The sequence below is a fragment of the Meriones unguiculatus genome, chromosome 4, assembly GCF_030254825.1.
Source record: "Meriones unguiculatus strain TT.TT164.6M chromosome 4, Bangor_MerUng_6.1, whole genome shotgun sequence".
Classification (NCBI taxonomy): Eukaryota; Metazoa; Chordata; class Mammalia; order Rodentia; family Muridae; genus Meriones; species Meriones unguiculatus.
Window position 1 is genome coordinate 6,629,741 of NC_083352.1, and position 9,270 is coordinate 6,639,010.

A 9,270-nucleotide genomic window follows, 5' to 3' on the forward strand; every position below is an offset into this window, starting at 1 on the left:
AAGTGGACAAACAGCACCATTGTCACCTCAAAGCCTCTCATATCCCCTGGACACGAGGCAGGCATCTATGTTGGCTTCTGTCCAAGGACAAAGAACGCTTGTTGGGTTTCTTTGAGGGTGCTTGGGTTGTGAGACGCCTCAGTGATTAAGAGCACCTGCTGCTCTTCCAGAGGGCTTAAGTTCAGCTCCTAGCGCTTTCCTGTCGGTGTGGTGGTACTCCTATAATTCCAGCACTCAGGAGGTGAAACAGCAGGATTGCTGTGAGTTTGGGTTCAGCCTAGGATACATGGCAATACCTTGTCCCAGGAGAAGAGAGAGGTAGTGGCTTATGGTGGCTTGAATGAGGTTGCTGCCTCCCCTATAGGTTCATATGTTAATTTTGGTTCCTAGTTGGTGGACCTGTTTGGAAACGGTTAGGAGGCATGGTCTTGTTGGGGAGGTGTGTCGCTGGGGGGTGGGCTTTTTGAGCCATTCCCACTTACAGATTAAGGTGTGAGCTTTCAGCCGTCTGCTGCCACACCTTTGCTCCAGGCTGTCATGGATTCTAGCACTCTGAAACCTTAAATTCAAACACTGTGTTCTCTGTGTTGCCTTGATCGTGGAGTTTTATCACAGCAATAGAAAAGTAACTAAAGGGTGTGTGTATGTGTGTGTGTGTGTGTAGCAGGACTTAATTTTCTTCTTGTCCCTGTGGAGTGAACAGGACTCTTCCTCAGCTTGGGAATCTTGACCTTATCCAAGGAAGGGAAATGCTGGATCAGAACAGAGGGGACCAGGCTGTCCCCACGGCCCACAGTGAACAGGTTGGCACAGCTTCCCATAGATTGCTATGGGAATCATACCCAGGCCTCAGGGAACTGAAATACAATGTGTGGAAGCAAAGATACAGGCTTTTCCATTTTCCAATATGTCTTCAGAAAGAATAAGTTACAAAAAAGTGTTGGCTTCAAATTTACAAGGAGTCATTCTGATTTGCCAGTAAAGGAAAAACCCAGCACTGAGAGAGACTTGGAAAAACATGTCTTGACTTCTGAGTGAAAACAGATGTCATTTCCTGTGGCTGAAATGAGCTATAGATCTCCCGACATGCCCTGGCAGCTCAGCAGCCTCCTTCTTTAGGGCTTGCAAGCCTTGGTCACAACCTGCTCCGTGCCTGGAGGAACCAGGAAGGATAGTTTTATTTTCTGCAGTGCAGGTAGCTCATGAGTGGTTCTTTCTTCCTGTGGGATCCTGTGTTTCAGGGCCAGGCCTTCCAACAATGCTTTCTCACAAGGCAACCAGAAACTCTCCTACAATACCTGCCAGCTGGGGGTCAGGCAGCCAGTTTATAGGTTGGTTGGTACCATTTTCCCACCTTTAGAAGTGACATTTGCTTCTTCATCAGAAACCATAGCTGATGACAGTGTCACAGACAAGCCTATGCCCAGCCCAGTGTTCTCAGTCATTCAGGACTCTGACCATGAGCTCCTCTGGCCTCTCTGGAACAGCAGCTTTTCTCTCCTATCTCCTCTTCCTTCCACCCATGCTCTCAGATGACCTTCCGGAGGGGTTTCCATGCAGAGCTGTATTTCCTTGACATCTTAATAAGCCGACCCATGATAAAACACAGAACCAATGCTGGCACTTTCTTGCAGGCAGGAGCTGATTTATGGGGCTTTAGGCCCAAAGCAGTGTGGGTTTTTTTTCACATGTGCAAGGCACTCTCTGTTCTGAGCTGGCTCAAAAGCTTATTTGTCCTACATGACCCCCATACCTCAGTAGAGCTGACAAGGACTTCATGAGTCACCCCCACTTCTTCAGCATCTGGGAAACAGCCTGGTCGAGAAGAGGGCCTTCCAAATGATGGTGGTGAAAGCCTTGTACTTTCCCTATCTGTGCCCGGCAGCATGGTGGGTGAGGCCAGGCAGACCTGCTGCTCAGCTGTGGTGGTTACCTACAAAGTCTCCTTCCTACGTGATCTGGACTGAGCTAGAATGACCAGTGCTCGCTCTTTGCCATCTGGGCCTGAGCCAGTGAGAGAGAGCTTGAAGTTTTGAAAATGGCTTGTGCCTATGCAAACATACTTGAAGTCCAAAGTGCCCCCCCCAGAGTAGTAGTGCTGGTGACAATGTCCTTAACACAGGACTTTGGCTAGATAAACACAGGTCTAAAGGTATGTTTCTGTTTACCTCTCCATTTGGTTGGGGTTTTTTATGTTGTTGTTTTGTTTGTTTGGTTTTTGTTTGGTTTTGTTTTTTGAGAAAGGATTTCTCTGTGTAGCCCTGGCTGTTGTGTACTCATTTGTAGACCAGGCTGGCCTTGAACTCACATAGATCTGCTTGCCTCTGTCTCTTAATGCTGGGATTAAAGGCATGCACTGCCAAACCCAGCTCCAGGAACCACATTAATATGCCTCTAAATGTCCACTGCCTAGGGTAAGGGCACGCAGTAAATGTGACAGCCTATATCTGGTCAAAGACCCCACCCAGCCAACGGTCATAAATTATACTTGCTTTTTCACCATTTTGCTTTTCTTTTGCCCCCAACCCCAAGACAGAGACCTTTGGGAGTTTGATGCCCAATAAACCTTGCTTTCTACCCACAGAGTGGTCCAGTTAGGTGGTTCCACAGCACTCTCCCTTACAAGGTTGACTTCTGCTTGTTTCAATTAACTTACATTTACAAGGCTATGCTATTAAGTAATGGCAAGTGGACAGAGCAGCTTCCGAGAGCAAGGGGCGTATTATAGACTTCTGTGTGTATTTTCACCTGTGTTAAAGAACTCTACAAATGTAGAATATCCAGTGGGACACTGGGACTCTGCTGAGTTTGAATCTCAGATGGTCACTGGCCACCTGGATTTGCAAGTTGATAGTAATACCTTAGTGGCCCCCTGCCTCTGGTTTACAAGGCTTTTCATTAGCTGATTTTAAGGAAAATTAATCCTTGAGAAATAGAGGATTAGCATTAAACAATCTTCTGCACAGTGCTAGTTTGGAAGGTTCTAGAAACTGTAAGAGGAGATTGTTTGTTTGTTTGGTTGGTTGGTTTTTGGAGACAGGGTTTCTCTGTGTAGCTCTGGCTGTCCTGGACTCACTCGGTAGAGACCAGGCTGGCCTGGAACTCACTCAGATCCACCTGCCTCTGCCCCCCAAGTGCCGGGATTGCAGGCATGTGCCGCCTTACCCTGCAAGCAGCACTATTAAGTGTGACAATTTTGCTTTGTTTTATAATTCTATTGGTTGGTTGATTGATTGGTTGTTGGGGTATAGAGTGTGTGTAGAGGTCAGAGAACATTAGCCAGAGTCAGCTCTCTCCTGTCACCATATGGGTCCTAGGGATTGGACTCAGGTCATCAAGCTTGACAGCAATTGCCTTTGCTCCCTGAGCCATCTCACTGGCCCAGGCAATTTTACTTTTAGCTTTAAGTTTGCTTTTTTTTTTTTTTTAGGACCCATGTGGCCGACCTCTACTGCAGCGATTCATTGGGCTTCTGTCATCAGGGACAGTCCCTCCCTGTTCCTGTCCATCACAACCTTGACCCTTGGGAAGAGTTTTGAGCCATGGTTCTTTGGGCCCCTCTCCCTTGGGGGCTGCATGGCTTTAGTGTGCAGGAATGGATGGAGGCTCTGCAGCTCTGGCAAAAACCCCATGGAAGATGGGTGTCCTTCCCAGCTCCCCACGCCAGGGCGAGGAAAGTCAGCACATCTCAGATCCAATGGCAACTTTGATCCGCCCCATAGGCTGTCTCCTGTAAACTGATTCTGCTTCCTGCTGTAGCTCTAATTATCTTGTGGGGAGACATTGAGCCTATAAATATACCATTTCTAAGCAATGTATACATGATATAGCCAATGTATGTGGCTAAGGGCATTTGCTATATGTCTTCAATTATTATAGATGATGATGATGATGATGACGATGATGATGATGATGATGGCAATGGCAATTACTGAAACAAATTCTCTCTATGTAGCCCAGGCTGGCCTGTTCCAGATTCTCCTGCCCGCACCTTCCGAGTCCTGGGATTACAGACACGTACTGCCATTCTCTGGTCAGAACTAAATTTTGAAAAAGCTCTAAGTATCCGAGGAAAGCTATACCATACAGCATATGTGCTTGAGAGTGAGTGGCTTATTTCTTAAAATGCAGCTATATCTGTGACCACCCAAGAAGATTGAAGGAAAGGATTTACAATGAGCCTTCAGTGGCTACAGCTCCAGAGCCACACAGATTCCCTCATCAGGCGAGACACTGGAGCTGTAGCCAGAGCCTTCCAGGGTGACTGTGGTGGCCTGGAGTCGGAAAAAGGAGACTTTCAGTAGAGAAGGCTACTGATAGCGGTCAGAATGGGCAGGGCGTAACACCCTTTCTAATCCCTAAAGTTTCGGTTCACTTACAGCAAGGTAGTTCAAAGAGCCTTGTGCTCCAAGGTGAATCAAACAGTGTTCTTTCTTAAAAAGGAAAACTGCCACATGGCATTTGGAAGGCAAATGGCCGTCAGATGCACACTTCTTGGCAGACACTGAAAAATATAAAACACTGTTCATTTGTACTTTCAAGAGAAAGGTGATTTCTTGTTTTTTAAATTAACAAGGAAAATTAACATCTTTTGGGAAGACATTTGAGGGAACCTTCTGGAGACAGATGAGCTAAAAATTTATTGTGGCTCAGAATAGCTTAAGCTGTTGGCAAAATGCTTCTGGCTGTATTTTTTTTTTTTTTAATAGACACTAAGGGCTGGAGAGATGGTTCAGCGGGGAATCGGGCTTGCCACCATGTCTAAAGTACAGAGCTCTGGTAGGCTAGCCAGATCATGTTTTTAAGGTGAGAGGAGAGGCAGTGTAGGGCAGAGCAGAGTGGGGCTGACTCAGCCTCTACAAGGCCTGGACAGATGTAGATGGAGAAAACCGACTGGCCTGTGTTGGCTTTCATCTGGATACTCTTGTTCTGTCCCAGGCTCCCAGAATGCTTTGTTCTGTTACTGAGATACAATGTCATATCTCAGGCTAGCGTTGAATTCACTATGCATCTGAGGATGACCCAGAGACTCCGTCCTCCTGTCCAAATCTCCTGAATGCCTGCCTGCTTTGTCTGTGCTATGGATTGAAGCCAGGCCTTCACGCACAGCAGGCAAGCACTGTACCAACAGTGCCTGTCCAGCCGCATAGATAATGTTTAAATATGTATCGGTGTCAGGAGGGTTGGTGAGTATGTGTAAGCAGAACTGCTTAGACCTGTGCTGAAGGTGAGGAGCCATAGGCTCTCAGGATAGGTGTCGGGGTGGATTTTGTATGTGTGTCGTCTGCAGCCTCACGGTGATGGTAGAAGATTGCGTGTGTACAGCAATAGTCAGCTCTAGCTTTTAGTTCAGGAAACCCGAGAACGTGATAAGTCACGAAATAGAGTGTTGGTTTGAAGACAAAGGGTTTCCAGGCTGAAAATCTGATCGTGCGCCCCTTTCCCCCACATTGCTGTGATTCAGAGAGGAAACCGTCCTCAGGGCTTCATGAGCTGTGCTGAGCTGGGCTTTCCCCCACGTGGAGCTGGTGAAGTCCTGGTTCCTTCCAGGAACATTTGCTAATGGCACCATGTGTTTCATTCCCACTGTACATGGACGGAAGGGATATTTAGGACCAGAACCGGTGAGAGAGCTCCCACACAGGAGCAGTAAGCAAGCCGCCCGGGTGTCAGCATAGCTTGAAAAAGGAGAACCATTCCCACCTGCTTCCCATTGGTTCTTTCCTCGTGAGGGTAGCACTGTTAATCTTAGGAACACAGACTGGGGAGCTCAGTGAGTCACGTGCCCTGAGATCCATCCCCAGAACCACATGGATCAGGTGTGGTGGAACACACCTCCAGCAGGCAGGAGGAGCAAAAGTTGAAGGTCATCCGCAACCATATTATGTTTTAGGCCAGCCTGAGTGACTTGAGACCCCATCCCACACCCCCAAAAGAACTTTATGTGGTTCCAGAGAACATGTGAAGCTTGTGGAGAGTGGAGGCCTGACAGGACTTTCTGCAGCACCTAGAGGGCCCCCAGGCAGGGATGGAGTGCGGAGACTGGCTGTGATGCCTCAAGCTTTACAGACAGCCAAGAGCTTTTTGGTTCATTCACAAACCTTTGAAGTGCTTGATGACCAGCCAGTCGCCATCTTACTCTCATGCTGTTAGTCTCTCCTAAAGACACTGGGTCCCTGGAAGAACATAATGGGCCTGGGAGAGAGGGCTTGTCTGAGTCCAGATGTGTGAGTAGCCTTTACCTCTTTTGATAGTTTATTATTAAGAAACCTCCTTCATGCACACATTTAAAGCTCTAAAGAAACTACTCCGAGGCTGGAGAGATGGCTCAGTGGTTAAGTGCATTCTCTGTGCAACTTTGAGGATGTGAGTTCAGGTCCCAGCCTGGGTATGGTCTCATGCATGCCTGTAACTCCAGTGCTGTGGGGGACAGTGACAGGAAGACTGCTTTCTGGCTGCCAGCCTAGCTAAATAAATGCATGCTCCGAGTTTAGGGAGAGACCTTGCCTCAAGGGGATAACGTTAAGAATGAGAGAAGAGGACACGTCCCTCTCCTGGCCTCCACATGTACACCCTCATCAGCAGCACACACATACTCTACACTCACATGGGAATTGGAAAAACAAGTAAAATCATTCACTTTGGGGATTTCCATCATGTTCTCCATTAAACCATGACTAAAGGAAGTCATGCCAAGGACAAGCCACATGCCTGGATTTCACCACATAAATAATTACTTTCAGGCAAAAGTCATGATGTTCTTTCCAAGACACAACTGCATGGTACTGTCCAAGCCGCAGGGGCCTTGTTGGAGACCAGGACAGTGGTGGCACCTGGTGAGCCAGGATCCAATCAGAGGGAAACAAGGGGCAGCACGACGCAAACAAGCAAAGCACCAGTTCGGTCCAGGAAAGCACCTGGGGTTTCCTGTTGGAAGTCCCCCAAAAGTGTGGCTTGTGGTCTGTTGAAGACCTTCCCGGGAATGAGCTTGCTCCAGTGGCTCAGGTTTGCCACAGACACCTCTGTGCAGTGTCTTAGGGTAGGACCACGCTCCTGGGCTGAAGTTCTTGCTCCCCGAGCCCCCTCGAGGGCACACAGAGGAGAAGTTGGAGAGGGATGTTCTGTGACCAGGCAAGCCAGGCTGCCCGTCGCTGTCTGAAGTGATGTAATATTATGTCAGGTTGACAAGGTCCTGCTAAGGCTAATAATCCTCATGGGGAGACTGACTGGCTTCTTAAATGGAAGGCGAGCTTCTGAGCTAGTGGAGGGCGTTTCCAAGGAAGTTTAACTGAGGGAAGCCTCACCCTGAATATGAGCAGCTTCCTCCACCAGGCTGGGATCCCAGACTGAATGAGCAGGGGAAGGGAGAGAGAGGTAATTCATCTCCTTCAGCTTCCAGATGGCGGACTCTGCCCTGCCTCAGCCTGCATCCTCCATGTCTTCCCCATGTGGACCCCAAGGCCTTGACACAGAGGCGGAAACAAAGCTCCTCCTTTAAGTTGCTTTTAGTCGGGTTTTGGTCACAATGAGGAAACAACAACAACCAATACTGTGGCTTGGGTGCAAAGAGCTCTAGAGATGCGGTGAGGGGTTGGGGTGGCAGAGATCCGTGTGCAGGGCTGGCAGACCCCACCTTCCTCAGGGTGGTGGCAACAGAGGGTGGAGAAAAGGCAGGAAATGGAAGTTCTTGGAGCATGATGCCCTAGGTTGTTCAGGGCCACAACCCAGAAAATGTGGTAAAGGGAAGAGAGAGCACTTGGGAACTCCCTGGCTCACGGCCTCGACCACCCAAATATAGCTGACCTTTGAACTGAGCGTTCTTGAAGATGATGCCAAACAACTCAGATAAGGACAGGGGTGCTGGGGGCTGGAGAGAAGGCTCAGAGCTTCCAGAAGACCAGCACCCGCATGGTGGCTAACAACTGTCTGTCACTCCAGTTCCAGGGGACCCAATGCCCTCTCCTCGCCTCCAAAGGCACCTGGCATGCATGTGGTGCACTAAAACTGAGTTTGCAGTTTGACTTTAACAAGGTTAAAATGGAAAAACCATCACTTTTCAGGGAACTATAACAGGATCTTAGCTTTTCATAACACAACATTCATGGTGTCCAGGACAATGTCCATTTGGGTGATTCTCGTGGGAAGGCAATTTGCCACCCAGGAGGGTGTCTGGGGGTTTCTGTCAGCAATTTTTAATTAACGATTTTTATGTGTATGTGTGCTTGGCTGAGTTTATGGGCACCGTGTGTGTGCAGGAGGCCGAAGAAATCGCCGGGTGCTCTGGAACTGGAGCCACAGACTTAGGGCATGCCACACGACACTGGAAACTGAGCCTGGGTCTTCCACAAAACCATGTTCAACCACTGAGCCATGTCTCCTTCCCTAAGAGACATCTCTGCTTGTCACAACTATGAGTGTCTCTACTGTCACATCTCATGGACAGATCAAAAGCATGGAAGGACTATAGTAAAGATGGGACATCCCCCAAATGAGAATTATTTCATGTAGAACTGGCAAGACAGCTCAGCAAGGAAATGCTCTTGTAGCATAAGCTTGAAACCTGAGTGAGTTCCCCCAACCCACATAAGAAGTTAGGCACCATGATGGACATCTGTAATCCCAGTACTCCTACAGAGATGGGAATGGGAAAGGAGGATGGACAGGAGCTCCTGGGCCAGCCAGCCTGGAGTGCACAGTGCAGGAGAAAAAGATGGACCTTTCCCCAGTGAGGTACAAGAGAGAACTGACCCCTAAAAGCTATTAGCTGGTTTCTATACACACACCTAGGACATTGGGATTGGGAACAAGGGCCCCACAGTGGGCACTGACTGCCGTTTGTATGGAACAGACCCACGGCAGGTAAGAGCACATGCTTTCCCTAGCGCAGAGGAACCTTGACCCTCCTGGGGTTGCCCCTGGAGAGCCAGATGACCAAAAACTGAGTACCAAGACATGTGCTTGGACGTGGGGCCTCCTGTCCCAGGGCTCCGAGCCACTCCCCAGGGAAGGCCTCCCGCTGGGGCGCCCTTTACAGGATGTCAGGGTGGATGTCCTTGCCTCCGGGCCTAGTTGTCACCTCACTGATGGACACAGGTAGGTGGCTGTGCCTACGAACTCGGAACTCTACTCTCTGTCAAAGGAAAGAGGCCTCCTTTACCTCGACCCAGTTCTGGAACAGTCAGACATACAGCTGCTGTGCCAGGAAAGCTGTGGTGGCCTGAGACAGTGGGACAGCTGTGCCTTTACACCCTTGGCACCTGGAACGCTGAC